Source organism: Symphalangus syndactylus, chromosome 18, assembly GCF_028878055.3.
Source record: "Symphalangus syndactylus isolate Jambi chromosome 18, NHGRI_mSymSyn1-v2.1_pri, whole genome shotgun sequence".
In the NCBI taxonomy this organism is placed as follows: Eukaryota; Metazoa; Chordata; class Mammalia; order Primates; family Hylobatidae; genus Symphalangus; species Symphalangus syndactylus.
In genome coordinates, this window is record NC_072440.2 from 46137801 (window position 1) to 46162073 (window position 24273).

The 24273-nt window shown below is 38.5% G+C and overlaps 1 protein-coding gene and 1 long non-coding RNA gene across 5 annotated transcripts in view; one reads left to right on the forward strand and one right to left on the reverse strand.

Moving 5' to 3' along the window:
* NDUFS4 (NADH:ubiquinone oxidoreductase subunit S4) overlaps positions 1 to 24273 on the reverse strand; it is a 130282-nt gene that overhangs the window by 44818 nt on the left and 61191 nt on the right. The window lies entirely within an intron of this gene.
* On the forward strand, positions 216 to 22484 carry LOC129467292 (uncharacterized). The gene is made up of 3 exons (XR_008652354.2): positions 216 to 451; positions 1403 to 1512; positions 21968 to 22484. It is a non-coding gene; the product is annotated as an uncharacterized lncRNA (long non-coding RNA).

Below are 24273 nucleotides of genomic sequence, written 5' to 3' on the forward strand. Positions count from 1 at the left end.
TTTGAGTATATTATTGAGTGTTCCATAAATTGACATTTCAAAAATTCTGATATGTTCTGGTGTAATGCTATCAGTCATAATTCTGGCTAGTATGTTAACATTTTGTATACCAAAAAACTGCCAACCTTCCTTGCCAACTGCATCATTATAATAATGAACACTCATCAGAGTTTTAACCATGGCCATTTTAAGTCTTCTGTCATTCATAAGACAGTTACTATATATTTTGATTCTTCTCTGAAAGTGTTTGCAGTGAGCAATAGTCTAAATTGCCTCATCTTCAAGGGCATTAATGAAAAAGACTGACAAGTACTCTGTAACACAGATTTCTGGTAACTTTCAGATTACACTATTGGACTGCCTAAGAATTTCCAGAACTCGAATGAAGAAACTAATGGGTTTGTGAAACTGTTCATCAAAATCAAGCAGAACAAGAACTAATTACATGCGGGTGAATGAACTAATGAGGATATTTTGTTGTTGTTGTTTGAAACATTGTGGGTCTTTAATGTTTTGTTTTCCAGATTTAAGGAAATTCTTTTTTCTTTTCTTTTAAGCTATCTATATGGCTTACAGCAATTTGGTAAAGTATACTTTTATAAACAAAAATGGAAAAAATTCTCTCCCTGCATAATCCTTCTAGAATCCAGGAACTATTAGCAAGTATTCTTATTTTTATACAATATAGTTACTTGTATAAGTTCAGGAAGAATCTGTAACAGAAAATTGTGTATTTACTGCTTATATTACCAAGGCTTTGACTAGAATGTCTTATTTCAAATACAACCAAACAACTTTAAGAAACTAAAGTTTGACTTTATGGAGCCAATAAAAGCCCCTTAGGGGTAAAAAACTGGCCTGGTAACTTGAATACATGGTTGTATGGTATGGTTGCCTTACAGCTAGGTGAATAAGGAATGCTACTTCTTGGAAGACCCAGGAACCTCAGGATATTTGGGGACCTCAAACAGGAATTCACCTAATCTCTAGGAATGCAAAGTCTTAGGAAGAGTCCTTGGCTTGGCCTTCTAGTCTCGAGAGGCTGTTACAAATCCAATCTGAGACTCCTTATGAAAAGCTCCAGCAAAGCAGACTTAAAAAGAGCCTATGCTGCACATAATGTAAATAATCAGGTTAAGTGTATTAGTCTGTTCTCACATTGCTATAAAGTAATACCTGAAACTGGGTATTTTATAAAGAAAAGAGGTTTAATTGGCTCACAGTCTGGCAGGCTGTACAAGAAGTATGGCTGGGGAGGCCTCAGAGAGCTTTTACTTTTTACTGCAAAGCCAGAGCAGGCATCTTCACGTGGCTGGAGCAGAAGGAAGAGAGAAGGGGGCAGATGCGACATACTTTTGAAAGATCAGATCTCATGATAACTCATTTACTATTACAAGAACAGCACAGACAGGATGGTGCTAACCTATTCGAGAAGGACCACCACAACGATCCAGTTACCTCCCAATATGCTCCACCTCCAATGTCAGGGATTACATCTCCACGTGAGATTTGGTAAGAACACAGATCCAAACCATATCACTAAGTTTAATAAGATTAAACTTGTTTTGCAAACAAATCAGTCTTAGTTTGATTATCTTTGATAAAAATGAGAATGACTATAGAAAGAAAAATTACGTTTTAGAAGAAAACTATAGTGCACCTATTATTAGATCCTAGCACATTGTTTTTGAAGTTTTGTTATTTACCTGCAAACTGAAATGAATCTTGAATTCTGGTTTCTTCTAATATCTAGCTACAGCTCTCCAAACTAATATTTCCAATTTTCTCCCAAGTTTCTTTGACTTGGAATTACTGAAATTAAAACTTCCCTTTTCCTGAAGTCTTACAAACTGTGGCTGGATAAATTGATAGAAACTTCAGAGAAATCACAACAACTCATGTGTAGACAACCTTTGTGACATTCAGACTGCAAACCAGGAAAATCTATCAGACTGCCACTGCCTGTAAAACTTTGGTTTTTTTAAAAATCTAATAGCTGGATACAGTGGCATGCATCTGTAATACCAGCTCCTAGGGAGGCTGAAGTGGGAGGATTGCTTGAAGCCAGGAGTTTGAGACCAGCTGGGGCCACATAGTGAGACCCCATCTCTTTAAAAAATGAATAGTAAGTAAAACATTTGTTACGCTTTTTTCTTGTTAATCTGTCTTTTGTTATAGCAGTGTCAGCCATAAACTTTGCAATGGGTATTCAAAAGATTTTCTCCCTAATAGTAGTATATGATTTGAAATATGACATAACCCAATCAAGTCTACTAAGAAACTATTTTATGATGAAATGCAATTTTAGAAAAATGATATAAAAATACAATTTTTCCCCCAAATAAGAAAAATCTATTGGAACACTTGTTTGCATTTTTATAAGGAAAACTTAAAAATCTTTGTTTTCTAAGTTCAAACTTTGGAACAACTGAAACTGTTGAAAAATATGCTTAACAAAGAAATGAAGGATCAATGCCTCAATGAAAACCAGTATGTTTAACAGAAGCATTTTGAAAATTATTAAACTAATACATTTTTTAATACTTAGAATTACAAAAATATAACATTTAATAATTTCAACTTTTTAGCAGCTAAATGGATTTGCTGTTTAACCCAATACTTCAGGATTTTTTTTTATTTTTACTTATTTATTTATTTTGAGAAAGGATCTCACTCCATTACCCAGGCTAGGGTGCAGTGGCATGATCATGGTTTACTGCAACCTTGAGTTTCTGGGCTCAGGTGATCCTACTACCTCAGCCTCCTGAGTAGCTAAGACTACAGGCACATGCCTCCCTGCCTGGCTAATTTTTTGCATTTTTTTTTTTCTTTTGTAGAGACGGGGTTTCACCATGTTGCCTAGGCTGGTCTTGAACTCCAGCAATCCACCCGCCTCAGCCTGCTGAGTAGCTGGGATCACAGGCATGAGTCACCATGTCTGGATGGATTTTTTGGCTGGTTGGTTGTTTATTTATTTATTTGACAGAGTTTTTGCTCTGTTGCCCAGTCTAGAGTGCAATGGTGTTATTTATTTATTTATTTATTTATTTATTTATTTATTTATTTATTTATTTGACAGAGTTTTTGCTCTGTTGCCCAGTCTGGAGTGCAATGGTGTTATTTATTTATTTATTTATTTATTTATTTATTTATTTATTTGACAGAGTTTTTGCTCTGTTGCCCAGTCTGGAGTGCAATGGCGTGATCTCAGCTCACTGCAACCTCCGCCTCCTGAGTTCAAGCAATTCTCCCACCTCAGCCTTCCAAGTAGCTGAGATTACAGGCGCCTGCCACCTCGCCTGGCTAATTTTTGTATTTTTAGTAGAGAAGGGGTTTCACCATGTTGGCCAGGCTGGTCTCGAACGCTTGACCTCAAGGTGATTTACCCGCCTCAGCCTCCCAAAGTGCTAGGATTACAGGCATGAGCCACCACACCCAGTCAAGTCATGTACCTATCTTAGGATACCATGCAGCTTTTCAGAAGCTATAATAAAAGGCGAAAAAAAAAAAAAAGTCTGGCCATAAGGTACCTGGAACTTATATAACATTACCTTTTGAAAAGAACCAGTCTAAACCAGATAAGGTGGCATATGCCTGTAATCCCAGCTACTTGGAAGGCTGAGGCAAATGAACTGTTTGAGCACAGGAAATTTGAGACCAGCCTGAGCAATAAAGCAAGACCCACAGGGAAGCAAAAAGGGAAGAGGGAGAGGAAGGAGGGGGAAGGGAAGGAAAAGAAAGGGAAGCAAAGAAAGAACAGAACAGAACAGAACCAATCTATTATTTCTTAATTAAATAGTACTCTTCATCTCCTGGTAATAAATTAAAAAGGCTAAAGAACACATAGCATACATTAAGAGTTACGAAAACAAAAGGTATGGCAGTAAAGAACTAAAGATGAAATAATTCTTAAACAAATATCAGGACAAAGGGCCAGAAAATAAATTTCCTAAAATCAAGCAATGGTTTAAGCAATAAAGGAACTTAATTACATCTGAAAAGGACACTGGAAATAAGAGAAAATAATGGATTGAAAACTGAATGCTTCTGATTTAATAATGAAATATTCATGAGGCAATGATGTGCAAGTCAAACTAGATTGCAAGAAGGCATATTAAAAAAGTGTAAGGGGATTCCTTGTCAATTTAGCATAACAATAAAAAACTATGCAACAGAAGTTTCCTTTCTGTTGTTAAGAACTGGTCCTAGCTCAGTTGCCTGACTAGTAAAACCAGGGAAACACTAAGTAAGCAATATACACAAACCTTAAACATTATATTATAATGCAAGAATGTACATGTGCATTATTTTAATAATCTGATTTGGGCAATGCCTTTTGAGTATAGGTCCATTTATCAGAATCCCAAGTGTTGTTTTTTCCATAAACCATCAAGAAAATACGCCATCTACAATTTATAGTTTCAGTTTTGTAAATGTGAAGTGAGAATATAAAAATGTTTGTGAAATAATCTGAGTCCAAAATCTGTCTAGAATTTAATGATTTCCTTTTACACCACACACAATCGTTTTACAATTGCCTTACTCGACATACTTTTGACAGGAATTATTAGTATGGAGGAGACAAAATATCTTTTCTTCTACCCATCTTAGGTTCATGGTTGAGGGTCCCAAAACAAAAGACCGATTAACAAGAGAAATGCATACAAATTTATTTAATGTAAGTTTTATGTGACACAGAAGCCTTCATACGGAAATGAAGACCCAAAAAAGAGTTAAGCCTGTGTGTTTTTATGCGTAGGCTAGATGAAGAGTGGGTAGTCAGAAATATGATAGGACAAAGGGGGTGTGATCTAATGGTAATATATTGACTACAGAAACTTAGCAAGGCTTTTTGTTCAGATTCCTCTCTGTGATCCTTTATCTTCCTCCATGTATAGGTAAGCCATCTCTCACATAAAGGTTGTATGGCCTGCTTCAGGGAAAGGTCAAACAATCCTTCCTAGGTTTTACAACTTACCTCATAAGAGACAGGGAGTGGGGAAGGTCATAGCGACCTTTTTGCTTCTGCCTTCTTCATAAAATATTCAATATGCCAAGTCGCCATATTGTGGGGTTGTATGTCTTGAACACTATCATTAGAAATTCGCCTTTATCGTCTTCTCAAAGTATTCAACAGAACTGTTACAGAAAGGACTCTCTTGTCCTCATATAAGCAGATTATAGCACTCAATTACATTATGAATTACAATGTCAAGTATAACTGGCAGAGACAGGTATGGAAGTAAGAGCTCGCTGAGTCTTGATAAAGCATATGACTCAATGACTGAGAGCTGAAGTCTAGCAATATACTAAAATGAAGCCTTAATTAAGCCATATATGTAGCATGTCAAGGGTGTTGGTAGGCATGTTTTATAAAGAGAATTGAGAACATTAATAACTGAGCACATTTTTAAAGGTTGGTTTAAAGAGTAAAGATTCATTAACAAAGCCACTGTTGCAAAAGAACTGTCACAGTGTAGTGTATGGATCCTGCTGCAATCCATAACGGGATCAGACTACCACTCTTGCCTTTTACAAACTATAAAACTAGGAAAGTTATTTTAAGCAACTATTTTCAGATACTGGACAATCTGATAACAGAAAGCACAGCACTGTGATCCCTGAAAGAAAGAAAACTCAAGATGTAGTCCTATAATTGTCTCAGCTTCATGCATGGGGGCACATTTCAGACTATGGTACAGAGAGGTAAATCCCAAGCAGAACAAAGCAATCTCACAGAGCAGAAAAGGTAGGGATTGGCATTCAGACATGCTGAGTCAAATGACATTTCTGAGGCAGAGTTCTGAAGAGGAGTTAAGCAAAAAAGGAGTTTCAGAAATCTGCACAGTCTTTGTCTACAATGAGACTCTGTGAAGTAGGACAAGTAATGAGAAGTTCTAACAAGTCAGAGTGAAGATTTTGCTGAACACTCTGGGCATTAAATTGACACACAAGAAAGGTAAAACATAAGAAGAAGAGCAACTCTATGACTGCCCATACAATGCTTAATATCAATCACTAAAAGGATTAAGCTGATCAGCAGTAGTAGACTGCTGAAACAAATCTAAATGCTGTATAAAGGAAGACAGTAAAATCTAGGCTCCCAGTAACAAAGCAATCAGAAAATCAATCACACACTTAAAAATCATTAAATGTATTTTCTGGCAAGATGGCCAAATAGGAACTGCTCTGGTCTGCAGCTCCCAGCAAGATTGATTCAGAAGATGGGTGATTTCTGCATTTCCAACTGAGGTACCTGGTTCATCTCACTGGAACTGGTTGGACAGCGGGTACAGACCACGGAGGGCGAACTGAAGCAGAACACAGCATTGCCTTACTAGGGAAGCACAAGGGGTCGGGGAATTTCCCTTTCCTAGCCAAGGGAAGCTGTGACAGACTGTACCTGAAGGAATGGTACACTTCTGCCCAGATACTGTGCTTTTTCCCATGGTCTTCGCAACCAGCAGACCAGGAGATTCCCTTCAGTGCCTGGCTTGGCGGGTCCCAGGCCCATGCAGCCCATCAAAGCTGAGATCCATTGGCTTGAAATTCTCGCAGCTAGCGCAGCAGTCTGAGATCAACCTGGGATGCTGGAGCTTGGTGGTGGGAGTGGAGTCTGCCATTGCTGAGGCTTGAGTAGGCAGTTTTATGCTTACAGTGTAAACAATGCTGCTGGGAAGTTCTAACTGGGAGGATCCCATCACAGCTCAGCAAGGCTGGCTGCCTCTCTAGATTCCACCTCTATGGGCAGGGCATCACTGAACAAAAGGCAGCAGCCCCAGTCAGGGACTTACAGATAAATCTCAGATTCCCCTGGGACTGAGCACCTGGGAGAAGGGGCAGCTATGGGCACAGCTTCAGCAGACTTAAATGTCCCTGCCTTACAGCTCTGAAGACGGCAGTGGTTCTCCCAGCACAGCGTTCAAGCTCTGATAATGGAAAGACTGCCTCCTCAAGTGGGTCCCTGACCACCGTGTGGCCTGACCAGGAGACGCCTCCCAGTAGGGGCCGACAGACACCTCATAGAGGAGAACTCTGGCTGGCATCTGGCGGGTGCCCCTCTCGGATGAAGCTTTCAGAGGAAGGATCAGGTAGCAATATTTGCTGTTCTGCAGCTTCTGCTGATGATACCCAAGCAAACAGGGTCTCGAGTGGACCTCCAGCAAACTCCAGCTGACCTGCAGCTGAGGGGCCTGACTATTAGAAGGAAAACTAACAAACAGAAAGGAATAGCATCAACATCAACAAAAACGACGTCCACACCAAAACCCCATCCATAGGTCACCAACATCAAAGACCAAAGGTAGATAAAACCACAAAGATGGGGAGAAACTAGTGCATAAAGGGTGAAAATTCAAAAACCAAAATGCCTCTTCTCCTCCAAAGGATCACAACTCCTCACCAGCAAGAAAACGAAACTGGACAGAGAATGAGTCTGACAAATTGACAGAAGTAGGCTTTAGAAGGTGGGTAATAACAAACTCCTCCGAGCTAAAGGAGCATGTTCTAACCCAACACAAGGAAGCTAAGAACCTTGAAAAAAGGTTAGACAAATTGCTAACTAGAATAACCAGTGTACAGAAAAACATACATGACCTGACGGAGCTGAAAAATGCAGCAAGAGAACTTCGTGAAGCATACACAAGTTTCAATAGCCGAATTGATCAAGCTGAAGAAAGGATATCAGTGATTGAAGATCAAATTAATGAAATAAAGAAGACAAGATTAGAGAAAAAAGAATGAAAATAAATGAACAAAGCCTCCAAGAAATATATGACTATGTGAAAAGACCAAATATACATTTGATTGGTGTATCTGAAAGTGACAGGGAGAATGGAAAAAAGTTGGAAAACACTCTTCAGGATATTATCCAGGAGAACTTCCCCAACCTAGCAAGGCAGGCCAACACTGAAGTGGAGGAAATACAGAGAACACCACAAAGAGACTCCTCAAGAAGAGCGACCCCAAGACACATTAAGGTTGAAATGAAGGAAAAAAATGTTAAGGGCAGCCAGAGAAAAAGGTCAAGTTAACCACAAAGGGAAGCCCATCAGACTAACAGCAGATCTCTCAGCAGAAACCCTACGAGCCAGAAGAGAGTAGGGGTCAATATTCAACATTCTTAAAGAAAAGAACTTTCAACCCAGAATTTCATATCCAGCCAAACTAAGCTTTATAAGTGAAGGAGAAATAAAATCCTTTACAGACAAGCAAATGCTGAGAGATTTTTGTCACCATCAGGCCTGCCTTAACAAGAGCTCCTGAAGGAAGCACTAAACATGGGAAGGAACAACTGGTACCAGACACTGCAAAAACATGCCAAATTGTAAAGACCATCAGCACTATGAAGAAACTGCATCAACTAACAGGCAAAATAACCAGCTAGCATCATAATGACAGGATTGAATTCACACATAACAATATTAACCTTAAATGTAAATGGGCTAAAATGTGCCAATTAAAAGACACAGACTGGCAAATTGGATAGAGTCAAGACCTATTTGTGTGCTGAATTCAGGAGACCCATCTCACATGCAAAGACATGCATAGGCTCAAAATAAAGGGATGGAGGAAGATCTACCAAGCAAATGGAAAGAAAAAAAAAAAGGAGGGGTTACAATCCTAGTCTCTGATAAAACAGACTTTAAACCAACAAAGATCGAAAAACACAAACAAGGGCATTACATAATGGTAAAGGGATCAATTCAACAAGAAGAACTAACTATCCTAAATGTATATGCACACAATACAGGAGCACCCAGATTCATAAAGCAAGTTCTTAGAGACCTACAAAGAGACTTAGACTCCCATACAATAATATTGGAAGACTTTAACACACCACTGTCAATATTAGACACATCAACGAGACAGAAAATTAACAAGGATATCCAGGACTTGAACTCAGCTCTGCATCAAGCAGACCTAATAGACATCTACAGAACTCTCCACCCCAAATCAACAGAATATACATTCTACTCAGCACCGCATCGCACTTATTCTAAAATTGACCACATAATTAGAAATAAAACACTCCTCAGCAAATGTAAAAGAACAGAAATCACAAGTAACTATCTCTCAGACCACAGTACAATCAAATTAGAACTCAGGATTAACAAACTCACTCAAAACTGCAAAACTACATGGAAACTGAACACCCTGCTCCTGAATGACTACTGGGTAAATAACAAAATGAAGGCAGAAGTAAAGACGTTCTTTGAAACCAGTGAGAACAAAGACACAACGTACCAGAATCTCTGGGACACATTTAAATCATTGTGTAGAGGGAAATTTATAGCACTAAATGCCCACAAGAGAAAGCAGGAAAGATCTAAAACTGATACCCTCACATCCCAATTAAAAGAACTAGAGAAGAAAGAGGAAACAAATTCAAAAGCTAGCAAAAGGCAAGAAATAACTAATGTCAGACCAGGACTGAAGGAAATAGACACACAAAAAAACCGTTCCAAAAAAAAAATCAGTGAATCTAGAAGCTGGTTTTTTAAAAAGATCAACAAAATAGATAGACAGCTAGCAAGACTAATAAAGAAGAGAGAAGAATCAAATAGACGCAATAAAAAATAATAAAGGGGATATCACCACTGATCCAACAGAAATATAAACTACTATCGGAGAATACTATAGACACCTCTATGCAAATAAACTAGAAAATCTACAAGAAATGAATAAATTCCTGGACACATAAACCATCCCAAAACTAAACCAGGAAGAAGTCGAATCTCTGAATAGACCAATAACGGATTTTTTTTTTTATTATTTTAAGTTTTAGCGTACACGTGCACAATGTGCAGGTTTGTTACATATGTATCCATGTGCCATGTTGGTGTGCTGCACCCATTAACTCGTCATTTAGCATTAGGTATATCTCATAACGCTGTCCCTCCCCCCTCCCCTCACCCCACAACAGGCCCTGCAGTGTGATGTTCCCCTTCCTGTGTCCATGTGTTCTCATTGTTCAATTCCCACCTATGAGTGAGAACATGTGGTGTTTGGTTTTTTGTGATAGTTTACTGAGAATGATGGTTTCCAGCTTCATCCATGTCCATACAAAGGACATGAACTCATCATTTTTTATGGCTGCATAGTATTCAGTGGTGTATATGTGCCACATTTTCTTAATCCAGTCTATCGTTGTTGGACATTTGGGTTGGTTCCAAGTCTTTTCTATTGTGAATAGTGCCACAATAAACATACGTGTGCATGTGTCTTTATAGCAGCATGATTTATAGTCCTTTGGGTATATACCCAGTAATGAGATGGCTGGGTCAAATGGTATTTCTAGTTCTAGATCCCTGAGGAATCGCCACACTGACTTCCACAGTGGTTGAACTAGTTTACAGTCCCACCAACAGTGTAAAAGTATTCCTGTTTCTCCACATCCTCTCCAGCACCTGTTGTTTCCTGACTTTTTAATGATCACCATTCTAACTGGTGTGAGATGGTATCTCATCGTGGTTTTGATTTGCATTTCTCTGACGGCCAGTGATGGTGAGCATTTCTTCATGTGTTTTTTGGCTGCATAAATGTCTTCTTTTGAGAAGTGTCTGTTCATGTCACTTGCCCACTTTTTGATGGGGTGTTTGTTTTTTTCTTGTAAATTTGTTTGAGTTCATTATAGATTCTGGATATTAGCCCTTTGTCATATGCGTAGGTTGCGAAAATTTTCTCCCATTCTGTAGGTTGCCTGTTCACTCTGATGGTAGTTTCTTTTGCTGTGCAGAAGCTCTTTAGCTTAATTAGATCCCATTTGTCAATTTTGGCTTTTGTTGCCATTGCTTTTTGTGTTTTAGACATGAAGTCCTTGCCCATGCCTATGTCCTGAATGGTATTGCCTAGGTTTTCTTCTAGGGTTCTTATGGTTTTAGGTCTAACATGTAAGTCTTTAATCCATCTTGAATTAATTTTTGTATAAGGTGTAAGGAAGGGATCCAGTTTCAGCTTTCTACATATGGCTAGCCAGTCTTCCCAGCACCATTTATTAAATAGGGAATCCTTATCCCATTGCTTGTTTTTGTCAGGTTTGTCAAAGATCAGATAGTTGTAGATATGCGGCACTATTTCTGAGGGCTCTGTTCTGTTCCATGGATCTATGTCTCTGTTTTGGTACCAGTACCATGCTGTTTTGGTTACTGTAGCCTTGTAGTATACTTTGAAGTCAGGTAGCATGATGCCTCCAGCTTTGCTCTTTTGGCTTAGGATTGACTTGGCGATGAGGGCTCTTTTTTGGTTGCATATGAACTTTAAAGTAGTTTTTTCCAATTCTGTGAAGAAAGTCATTGGTAGCTTGATGGGGGTGGCATTGAATCTATAAATTACCTTGGGCAGTATGGCCATTTTCACAATATTGATTTTTCCAACCCATGAGCATGGAATGTTCTTCCATTTGTTTGTATCCTCTTTTATTTCATTGAGCAGTGGTTTGTAGTTCTCCTCGAAGAGGTCCTTCACATTCCTTGTAAGTTGGATTCCTAGGTATTTTATTCTCTTTGAAGCAATTGTGAATGGCTGTTTGTCTGTTACTGGTGTATAAGAATGCTTGTGATTTTTGTACATTGATTTTGTATCCTGAGACTTTGCTGAAGTTGCTTATCAGCTTAAGGAGATTTTGGGCTGAGACAATGGGGTTTTCTAGATATACAATCATGTCATCTGCAAACAGGGACAACTTGACTTCCTCTTTTCCTAATTGAATACCCTTTATTTCCTTCTCCTGCCTGATTGCCCTGGCCAGAACTTCCAACACTATGTTGAATAGGAGTGGTGAGAGAGGGCGTCCCTGTCTTGTGCCAGTTTTCAAAGGGAATGCTTCCAGTTTTTGCCCATTCAGTATGATATTGGCTGTGGGTTTGTCATAGAGAGCTCTTATTATTTTGAGATACATCCCATCAATACCTGATTTATTGAGAGTTTTTAGCATGAAGGGTTATTGAATTTTGTCAAAGGCCTTTTCTGCATCTATTGAAATAATCATGTGGTTTTTGTCTTTGGTTCTGTTTATATGCTGGATTATATTTATTGATTTGCGTATGTTGAACCAGCCTTGCATCCCAGGGATGAAGCCCATGTGATCATGGTGGATAAGCTTTTTGATGTGCTGCTGGATTCAGTTTGCCAGTATTTTACTGAGGATTTTTGCATCAATGTTCATCAAGGATATTGGTCTGAAATTCTCTTTTTTGGTTGTGTCTCTGCCAGGCTTTGGTATCAGGATGATGCTGGCCTCATAAAATGTGTTAGGGAGGATTCCCTCTTTTTCTATTGCTTGGAATAGTTTCAGAAGGAATGGTACCAGTTCCTCCTTGTACCTCTGGTAGAATTCGGCTGTGAATCCATCAGGTCCTGGTCTCTTTTTGGTTGCTAAGCTATTGATTATTGCCACAATTTCAGAGCCTTTTACTGGTCTATTCAGAGATTCAACTTCTTCCTGGTTTAGTCTTGGGAGGGTGCATTTGTCAAGGAATTTATTCATTTCTTCTAGATTTTCTAGTTTATTTGCGTAGAGGATTTTGTAGTATTCTCTGATGGTGGATTGTATTTCTGTGGGATCAGTGGTGATATCCCCTTTATCATTTTTTATTGTGTCTATTTGATTCTTCTCTCTTTTCTTCATTATTCTTGCTAGCGGTCTATCAATTTTGTTGATCTTTTCAAAAAACCAGCTCCTGGATTCATTAACTTTTTTTGAAGGGTTTTTTGTGTCTCTATTTCCTTCAGTTCTGCTCTGATTTTAGTTATTTCTTGCCTTCTGCTAGCTTTTGAATGTGTTTGCTCTTGCTTTTCTAGTTCTTTTAATTGTGATGTTAGGGTGTCAATTTTGGATCTTTCCTGCTTTCTCTTGTGGGCATTTAGTGCTATAAATTTTCCTCTACACACTGCTTTGAATGTGTCCCAGAGATTCTGGTATGTTGTGTCTTTATTCTCGTTGGTTTCAAAGAACATCTTTATTTCTGCCTTCATTTCGTTATGTACCCAGTAGTCACTCAGGAGCAGGTTGTTCAGTTTCCATGTAGCTGAGCGGTTTTGAGTGAGTTTCTTAATCCTGAGTTCTAGTTTGATTGCACTGTGGTCTGAGAGACAGTTTGTTATAATTTCTGTTCTTTTAAATTTGCTGAGGAGAGCTTTACTTCTAACTATGTGGTCAGTTTTGGAACAGGTGTGGTGTGGTGCTGAGAAGAATGTCTATTCTGTTGATTTGGGGTGGAGAGTTCTGTAGATGTCTATTAGGTCCGCTTGGTGCAGAGCTGAGTTCAATTCCTGGGTATCCTTGTTAACTTTCTGTCTCATTGATCTGTCTAATGTTGACAGTGGGGTGTTAAAATCTCCCATTTTTGTTGTGTGGGAGTCTAAGTCTCTTTGTAGGTCACTCAGGACTTGCTTTATGAATCTGGGTGCTCCTGTATTGGGTGCATATATATTTAGGATAGTTAGCTCTTCTTGTTGAATTGATCCCTTTACCATTATGTAATGGCCTTCTTTGTCTCTTGTGATCTTTGTTGGTTTAAAGTCTATTTTATCAGAGACTAGGATTGCAACCCCTGCCTTTTTTTGTTTTCCATTTGCTTGGTAGATCTTCCTCCATACCTTTATTTTGAGTCTATGTGTGTCTCTGCACGTCAGATGGGTTTCCTGAACACAGTACACTGATGGGTCTTGACTCCTTATGCAATTTGCCAGTCTGTGTCTTTTAGTTGGAGCATTTAGCCCATTTACATTTAAAGTTAATATTGTTATGTGTGAATTTGATCCTGTCATTATGATGTTAGCTGGTTATTTTGCTTGTTAGTTGATGTAGTTTCTTCCTAGCCTCGATGGTCTTTACAGTTTGGCATGTTTTTGCAGCGGCTGGTAGTGGTTGTTCCTTTCCATGTTTAGTGCTTCCTTCAGGAGCTCTTTTAGGGCAGGCCCGGTGGTGACAAAATCTCTCAGCATTTGCTTGTCTGTAAAGGATTTTATTTCTCCTTCACTTATGAAGTTTAGTTTGGCTGGATATGAAATTCCGGGTTGAAAATTCTTTTCTTTAAGAATGTTGAATATTGGCCCCCACTCTCTTCTGGCTTGTAGAGCTTCTACCGAGAGATCAGCTGTTAGTCTGATGGGCTTCCCTTTGTGGGTAACCCGACCTTTCTCTCTGGCTGCCCTTAACATTTTTTCCTTCATTTCAACTTTGGTGAATCTGACAATTATGTGTCTTGGAGTTGCTCTTCTCGAGGAGTATCTTTGTGGCGTTCTCTGTATTTCCTGAATCTGAATGTTGGCCTGCCTTGCTAGATTGGGGAAGTTCTCCTGGATAGTATCTTGCAGAGTGTTTTCCAACTTGGTTCCATCCTCCCCGTCACTTTCAGGTACACCAATCAGACGTAGGTTTGGTCTTTTCACATAGTCCCATATTTCTTGGAGGCTTTGTTCGTTTCTTTTTATTCTCTTTTCTCTAAACTTCCCTTCTCGCTTCATTTCATTCATTTCATCTTCCATCACTGATACCCTTTCTTCCAGTTGATCGCATTGGCTACTGAGGCTTCTGTATTCTTCACATAGTTCTTGAAACTTGGCTTTCAGCTCCATCTGCTCCTTCAAGCACTTCTCTGCATTGGTTATTTTACTTATCCATTCGTCTAATTTTTTTTCCAAGTTTTTAATTTCTTTGCCACTGGTTTGAATTTCCTCCTGTAGCTCGGAGTAGTTTGATTGTCTGAAGCCTTCTTCTCTCAACTCGTCAAAGTCATTCTCCATCCAGCTTTGTTCCATTGCTGGTGAGGAACTGCGTTCCTTTGGAGGAAGAGAGGCACTCTGCTTTTTAGAGTTTCCAGTTTTTCTCCTCTGTTTTCTCCCCATCTTTGTAGTTTTTTCTACTTTTGGTCTTTGATGATGGTGATGTACAGATGGGTTTTTGGTGTGGGTGTCCTATTTGTTAGTTTTCCTTCTAACAGACAGGACCCTCAGCTGCAGGTCTGTTGGGGTTTGCTAGAGGTCCACTCCAGACCCTGTTTGGCTGGGTGTCAGCAGCGGTGGCTGCAGAACAGCGGATTTTCGTGAACCGCAAATTCAGCTGTCTGATTGTTCCTCTGGAAGTTTTGTCTCACAGGAGTACCTGGCCGAGTGAGGTGTCAGTCTGTCCCTACTGCAGGGTGCCTCCCAGTTAGGCTGCTCGGGGGTCAGGGACCCACTTGAGGAGGCAGTCTGCCTGTTCTCAGATCTCCAGCTGCGTGCTGGGAGAACCACTACCCTCTTCAAAGCTGTCAGACAGGGACACTTAAGCCTGCAGAGGTTACTGCTGACTTTTTGTTTGTCTGTGCCCTGCCCCCAGAGGTGGAGCCTACAGAGGCAGGCAGGCAGGCCTCCCTGAGCTGTGGTGGGCTCCACCCAGTTCGAGCTTCCTGGCTGCTCAGTTTACCTAAGCAAGCCTGGGAAATGGCGGGCACCCCTCCCCCAGCCTCGCTGCTGCCTTGCAGTTTGATCTGAGACTGCTGTGCTAGCAATCAGCGAGACTCCGTGGGCGTAGGACCCTCTGAGCCAGGTGCGGGACACAATCTCCTGGTGTGCCATTTTCCAAGCCCGTTGGAAATGCGCAGTATTAGGGTGGGAGTGACCCGATTTTCCAGGTGCCGTCTGTCACCCCTTTCTTAGACTAGGAAAGGGAACTCCCTGACCCCTTGCGCTTCTCGAGTGAGGCAATGCCTCGCCTTGCTTCGGCTCGGCTCGCGCACGGTGCGCTAAACCGACTGTCCTGCACCCACTGTTTGGTACTCCCTAGTGAGATGAACCCGGTACCTCAGATGGAAATGCAGAAATCACCAGTCTTCTGCGTCGCTCACGCTGGGCGCTGTCGACCTGAGCTGTTCCCGTTCGGCCATCTTGGCTCCACCCGACCAATAATGGATTCTAAAATTGGGGCAATAATAGCCTACCAACCAAAAAAAGTCCAGGAGCAGACGGATTCACAGCCGAATTCTACCAGAGGTACAAAGAGGAGCTCATACCATTCCTTCCGAAACTATTCCAATCATTAGAAAAAGAGGGAACCCTCCTTAACTCACTTTATGAGGCCAGTATCATCCTGATACCAAAAACTGGCAGAGACACAACAAAAAAAGAAAATTTTAGACCAATATCCCTGATGAACATTGATGCGAAAATCCTCAATAAAATGCTAGCAAACCAAATCCAGCAGCACGTCAAAAAGCTTACCCACCACGATCAAGTCGGCTTCATCCCTGGGATGCAAGGCTGCTTCAACATATGCAAACCAATAAATGTAATCCATCACATAAACAGAACCAATGACAAAAACCACATGATTATCTCAATAGATGCAGATAAGGCCTTCAACAAAATTCAACAGCCCTTCATGCTAAAAACTCTCAATAAACTAGGTATTATGGAACGTATCTCAAAATAATAAGAGCTATTTATGACACACCTACAGCCAATATCATACTGAATGGGCAAACACTGTAAGCATTCCCTTTAAAAACCGGCACAAGACAAGGATGCCCTCTCTCACCACTCCTATTCAACATAGTACTGGAAGTTCTGGTCAGGGAAATCAGGCAAGAGAGATAAAGGGTATTCAATTAGGAAAAGAGGAAGTCAAACTGTCCCTGCTTGCAGATGACATCATTGTATATCATGAAAACCCCATGGTCTCAGCCCAAAATTTCCTTAAGCTGATAAGCAACTTCAGCAAAGTCTCAGGATACAAAATCAATATGCAAAAATCACAAGCATTCTTATACACCAACAACAAACAGACAGCCAAATCTTGAGTGAACTCCCATTCACAGTTGCTACAAAGAGAATAAAATATCTAGGGATCCAACTTACAAGGGATGTGAAGGACCTCTTCAAGGAGAACTACAAACCACCGCTCAATGAAATAAAAGAGGACACGAACAAATGGAAGAACGTTCCATGCTCATGGATAGGAAGAATCAATATCGTGAAAATAAACATACTGCCCAAAGTAATTTACAGATTCAATGCTATACCCATCAAGCTACCACTGGCTTTCTTCACAGAATTGGAAAAAACTACTTTAAATTTCATATGGAACCAAAAAGGAACCCACATAGCCAAGACAATCCTAAGCAAAAAGAACAAAGCTGGAGGTATCATGCTACCTGACTTTAAACAAGGGTACAGTAACCAAAACAACATGGTACTTGTACCAAAACAGATATATAGACCAATGGAACAGAACAGAGGCCTCAGAAACAACCCCACATATCTACAACCATCTGATCTTTGACAAACCTGACAAAAACAAGCAATGGGGAAAGGATTCCCTTTTTAAGAAATGGTGCTGGGAACTGGCTAGCCATATGTAGAAAGCTGAAACTGGATCCCTTCCTTACACCTTATACAAAAGTTAACTCAAGATAAATTAAAGACTTAAATGTAAGACCTAAAACTATAAAAACCCTAGAAGAAAACCTAGGCAATACCGTTCAGGACGCAGGCATGGGCAAAGACTTCATGACTAAAACACCAAAAGCAATTGCAACAAAAGCCAAAATAGACATATGGAATCTAATTAAACTAAACAGCTACTGCACAGCAAAAGAAACTATCAGCAGAGTGAACAGGCAACCTACAGAAAGGGAGAAAATGTTTGCAATCTATCAATCTGACAAAGGACTAATATCCAGAATCTGCAAAGAACTTAAACAAATTCATTAGAAAAAAACCAACAGCCCCATCAAAAAGTGGGTGAAGGATATGAACACTTTTCAAAACAAGACATTTATGCGGCCAACAAACTTACGAAAAAATGCTCATCATCACTGGTCATTAGAGAAATGCAAATCAAAACCACAATGAGATACCATCTCATGCCAGTTAGAATGGCGATCATTAAAATGTCAGGAAACAACAGATGCTGAAGAGGATGTGGAGAAATACGAATGCTTTTACACTGTTGGTGAGAGTGTAAATTAGTTCAACCATTGTGGAAAACAGTGTGGCGACTTCTCAAGGATCTAGAACTAGAAATACCATTTGACCTAGCAATCCCATTACTGGGTATATACCCAAAGGATTATAAATCATTCTATTATAAAGACACATGCACACGTTTATTGCGGCAGTGTTCACAACAGCAAAGACTTGGAACCAACCCAAATGCCCATCAATGATAGACTGGATAAAGAAAATGTGGCACATATACACCATGGAATACTATGCGGCCATAAAAAAGGATGAGTTCATGTCCTTCGCAGGGACATGGATGAAACTGGAAACCATCATTATCAGCAAAGTTACACAAGAAGAGAAAACCTAACACCGCATGTTCTCACTCATAAGTGGGAGTTGAACGATGAGAACACATGGACACAGGGCAGGGAACATCACAACCCAGGGCCCGTCAGAGGGTGGGGGGCTAGGGGAGCCATAGCATTAGGAGAAATACCTAATGTAAATGATGAGTTGATAGGTGCAGCAAACCAGCATGGCACATGTATATCTATGTAACAGACCTGCACGTTGTGCACATGTACCCCAGAACTTAAAGTACAATTAAAAAAAAATCATTAAATGTGTATGTAAAAGGGAAACAACAACTACAATAACAAAATAATCAACAGAAATAGGCCCTGAAATGATGTAGATTTATAAATAACTACTATAAATATATTTAAAGAAAAAAGATGGACAAAATGAGTGAACAGTTCAAAAATTTCTGCAGAAAAATGGAAACGATATTAAAGAACTAAATAGAAATTCTAGAGCTGAAAAATATAGTATCTAAAATGATAAATACTGTAAGGGATTAATAGAAAATTGGACACCAACAGAAGAAAAGATCATTAAATTTGAAGACAGGACAATAGAAACTAACCAAATTGTACTACATAGTGGAAAAAGACTGGAAGTCAAATAAACTGGGCCTCAGTGACCGGCTGGAAAATATTAAGCCATACAATATAAGTGTTATAATTACAGAAGATGAAAGACTGAAGCAGAAATGTTTTTTGAAGAAAAATTTCCAAATTTTCCAATTTTTAAGAATACTAATCAAAAATTCCAAGAATCTTAATGAGCCCTAACCAAGATACGTGTAAAGAAAACCACACAAAAACATACTATAACAATATTTCTAAAGTATAAAGATAAAATAATAATCATAAAAGTAGTCTTAAGAAAGACACGTTACCTACATGGTAATGATGTTAAAAGAAAACAGAAAACTGTAATCCCAGCACTTTGGGGGACTGAGGCAGGCGGATTGCATGAGCTCAGGAGTTCAAAACCAGCCTGGGTAACATGGCGAACCCCATTTCTACAAAAAATAAAGCCAAAACTATCTGGTATAGTGGTGTGTGCCTACATTCCAAGCTACTCAGGAGGATGAGGTAGGAGGATCTCTTGAGCCCAGGAGTTCAAGGCTGCAGTGAGACAAGATTGTGCCACTGCACAGAGACCCTATCTCAAAAAGCAAAAACAAACAAAACACACCACCAACAACAAAAAACCCAGAAAAGACTGAAAGCTTTTCCTCTAAGATGAGGAAAAAGACAATGATGCCCACTTTTACTAATTCTATTCGCTGTAGTACTGGAAGTTCTAGCCAGAGCAATTGGACAAGAAAAACAAATAAAAGCCATCCAAACTTGTAAAGATGTATAATTATCTCTGTTCCCAGATAACGTATGTGAAAAATCCTAAAGATTCCACCAAAAAAACCTGTTAGAGATAATAAACAAATTCACCAAGGTGGCAAATATAAAATCAATATACAAAAATCAGTTATGTTCTATACACTCACAATGAACAATCTAAAAAGTAAATTACAAAAACAATCTCATTTACAATGGCATAGAAAAGAATGTAATACTTAGGAACAAACATAGAAAACGAAAGATTTGTACACTGAAAACTACAAAACACTGTTAAAAGAAATTAAAGACATAAATAAGTGGGAAGACATCCTGTGTTCATCAACTGGAAACGTCAGTATTGTTAAGATGACAATACTACCCAAAGCAATCAATCTACAGATTCAATGCAATCCCTATAAAAAGTAACATTTTGGGAGTAGAAATAGAAAAATCCATCCTAAAATTCACGTGAAATCTTTGTTGCAAAACAATCTTGAAAATGAAGAACAAAGCTGAAGGACTCATAAATCCCGATTTTAAAACTTAACTACAAAGCTACAATAATTAGTTTGGTACTGACAGAGAATAGACATATGGGCCAATGAAATAAAACAGCCTAGAAATAAACCCTTGCATATATAGCCAATTGGTTTTTTAAAGAAGTGCCAAGACCATTTGATGTGGAAAGCACCAACAAATGGTGCTGGGAAAACTGGATATCCAATTCTAAAAAATGAAAACGAATCCTTGTCTTACACCATATACAACAGTTAACTAAAAATGGATCAAAGGGCCAGGCGTGGTGGCTCATGCCTGTAATCCCAGCACTTTGGGAGGCTGAGGCAGGCAGACCACGAGGTCAGGAATTCAAGAGTAGCCTGGCCAATATGGTGAAACCCCATCTCTACCAAGAATACAAAAATTAGGAGGGCATGGTGGTGAACGCCTGTAGTCCCAGCTACTTGGGAGGCTGCGGCAGAAGAATCACTTGATCCTGGGAGGCGGAGGTTGTAGTGAGCCGAGATTGTGCCACTGCACTCTAGCCTGGGTGACAGAGGGAGATTCCATCTCAAAAAAAAAAGAAAAAAAAAAGATCAAAGACCTCGATGGAAGAGCTACAACTATAAAACTTTGAGAAGAAAACATAGGAGGAAATCTTGACAGTGAATTTGGTAAGGAATTACTGGATATGACAATAAAAGCACATGCAACAAAAAAATACAGATAAATCAGACATCATCAAAATTAAAATTTTTGTGCATCAAAGGACATCTAGCTGATAGAGAATTAAGATCCAGAATATACAGAAAACCCTGAAAACTCAATAAAAAACAACCACCCAATTCAAAATGAGCAAAGAACTTGAATAGACATTTCTCCAAAGATATACAAATGGCTAATAAACACACAAAAAGATGCTCAACATCACTAATTTATTAAGAACATGCAAATCAAAACCACACTGGGATACTACTTCACACACATTAGGATGGCTATTATAATGAAATGGAAAATATCACGTGTTGGTGAGGATGCAGAGAAACTGGAACCTTTGTGTATTACTGTGGGAATGTAAAATGGTGCAGCTAATATGGAAAACAGTATGTAGTTCCTCAAAATGATCAACGTATAATAACCACGTGATCCAACAATTCTACTTTGGGGCATCTTCCTAAAAACTTGAAAGCAGAGATTTGAACAAATATTTGGACATCCATATTAATAGCAGCATTATTTACAACAGCCCTAGAAACAATCCAAATGCTCGACAACAGAAGGATGGATAAACAAAGTGTGATATGCACATAAAATGGAACTATTATATATAGCCTTTAAAAGGAATGAAATTCTGACACATGCTATAACACAGAAAGTACAATAGAGGTTATCAGGAACAGGGGAGAGCATAAAGGACAGTTACTATTTAATGGGTACAGAGTTTCTATTCAGGATGATGAAAAAGCTCTGGAAAAGTGGTGATGACTGCTCAACATTATGAATGTGGTTAATGCCACTGAATTGTGCTCTTAAAAATGGTAAACATTGTGCAATGTATATTTTAACACAATTTTTTAAAAAAGGAAACTGGAATGACATTTTTAAGTCATTCCAATCCTCAACCTAGAATTCTATATCCAATGAAAAGGTCTGTTATGAACTGAATGTTTGTATTCTCCCAAAACTTGTATAGTGAGTCCCTAATCTTAAATGTGATGGTATTTAGAAATGGGGCCTTTGGGAGGTAATTAGGGTTAGATGAGATCATGAGAGTAAGGCCCTCATAATGGGATTAGTGCCCTTATGAGAAGAGACATGACAAAGCTCACTTGCTTTTTCTCTCTGTGGCCATGTAGACACATCAAGGAGGTGGCCTTCTACAAGCTAGGAAGACAGCCCTCAACAGAAACGACCATGCTGGCACCTTAACCTTGGAACTCTAGCCTTCAAAACTGTTAGAAACTAAATTTCTGTTGTTTGAACCACCCAGTCTATGGTATTTTGTTGTGGCACCCTGAGCTAAGACAAGGTCTGTCAAAAGTGGAGTCAAAATAAAGGCATTTCCAGATAAACAAAAGCTGAGAGATTTCTGCCCAACAGAACAGCACTGTAAGACATGTTAAATAAGGCTCTTTAGGCTAAAGGAAAAGGATACCAGATGGAAACTTTATCTATATGAAGTATAATAATTAAGAGCAACGAAAATGATAAATTTGTAAGTAAAAAAGATTTTTCTTCTCACTTCTAAATTTATTTAAAAGACAACTGTTTAATGCAAAAATAATAACTTACTATGAGGTTTATAACAAATATGGAAGTAAAATGTGTGTCAACATTAACACAAAGGACTGGAATGACAAGTGGAACTATTGTTTTAAGGTTCTTATGTTACATATAAAGTGATATATTATTAGTTCGTGGTAGACTATGGAAAGTTAAGGATGCATATTATAATCCCTAAAGCAACTGTTAAAAAAAAGAAAAAGAAAAAAGAAATCAGATAGGACAAATAAAAAACAAGCAGCAAGATGGTAAATTTAAACCCAATTATATCAATAAATATTTTGCACATAATTTTTTAAACACAAAATTAAAAGACAGAAATTGTCAAACTAAATAAAAAAGTAAGACCCACATATAAGCGCGAAGGTCAAACTTTAAATATAAACTCACAAATAAGAATAAGATGTACCATACAAAACTAAGAAAACTGAGGCAGTTATATATTATTATCAAATTCGACCTCAGAACAGCACCAGGATAAAGAGGGACACCACATAAGGATAAAGCAACAACTTATCAAGAACACACAACAATTTTCAATGTTAATGCACCACCCAACAGTAGTTTCAAAATAAGTGAAGCAAAAATGTGATCCAACACACAAAGGAAAGATACCAATTATAGTTTGAGATGTTAACTCTTCTCTCTCAAGAACTAACAGAAAATGTGGACAAAAATATTGGTAAAGATATATAAAATGTGAGTAACACTATTAGTCAACTTAAAACTTAATTGAAATTTTTGGAACACCCAACCCAAAAACTGGAGAATGCATATTCTTTCAAAATGTACATGAAACATTAATCAAGACAGACCACATACTAGGTGATAAAAAAGTCTCAAGAAATCTGAAAACTGAAATCATAGAGTATGTTGCTGACTACAAAATTAAATTTGAAATCAGTAATAATGTAGTTCGCCAAATAAATGATGAAGATAAGTACTGTAGATATTTCAGAGGATGTTTACCTTGCATTGTTCTGGAAAGGCTTTATAACAAAACAAAAACATAGACTGAATGTAAGAATAGGGAGAAAGTTTCATAACTTCCTCAGATACATTATTTATGCCACAAACTCTGTTATAATGCATTATAAAATAATAGTAATAGTAACAGTGGTACTAATGTAGTAGCAGCAGCAATAGTTAACGCTTATGTGGCACTAACTGCTATGCATTGGCCTAGTATACAGAGATTTGTGATAGAAATCTCATCAACCAGCACTATCCACCAATTTATAGTACAATGATACATAAATTTATAAGTTGATCCATAGGATGTACTAAACCTTGAAGTACTTCTAAATCAATGTTGCATCATTAATGTATTAAGTATTTTTATTATATTCTAATTCTTAGATATATGGTATTTATCTATTAGGTAGAATTTGCTACATGCCCCCTGTGTCAGAGTCTGAAAAGTATCCACAGAACTAGGCCATGTATATTAAAAATAAAGCCATATCTCTAAAGTTACATTGGTAAAATATTCTCTAAAAGTATTCTGTATCAATTATCTCTAGGTATCAAAAAATATTTAAAATGTTGATACTTTTTTTTTTTTTTTTACATTTTTTGAGATGGGGTCTTGCTATGTTGCCCATGCTGGTCTTGAACTCCTGGGCTCAGGCAATCCTCCCACCTTGCCACTGCGCCTGGCCTAAAATGTTGATACTAAACCCTTCGATTTAGTAATCCCACTTCAAAGAATTGATCCTAAAATAAAGATGTCATCAAAGATTAGACTTAGGTATAAAGATGTTCATTCTAGCATTGCGTATAGTTGCAAAAAATTGTAAACAACCTGCAGTATAAAAACTGCATGATGGCTGAGGTATTATGGTACAGCCATACAATGAGAGATTACACATTCATTTAT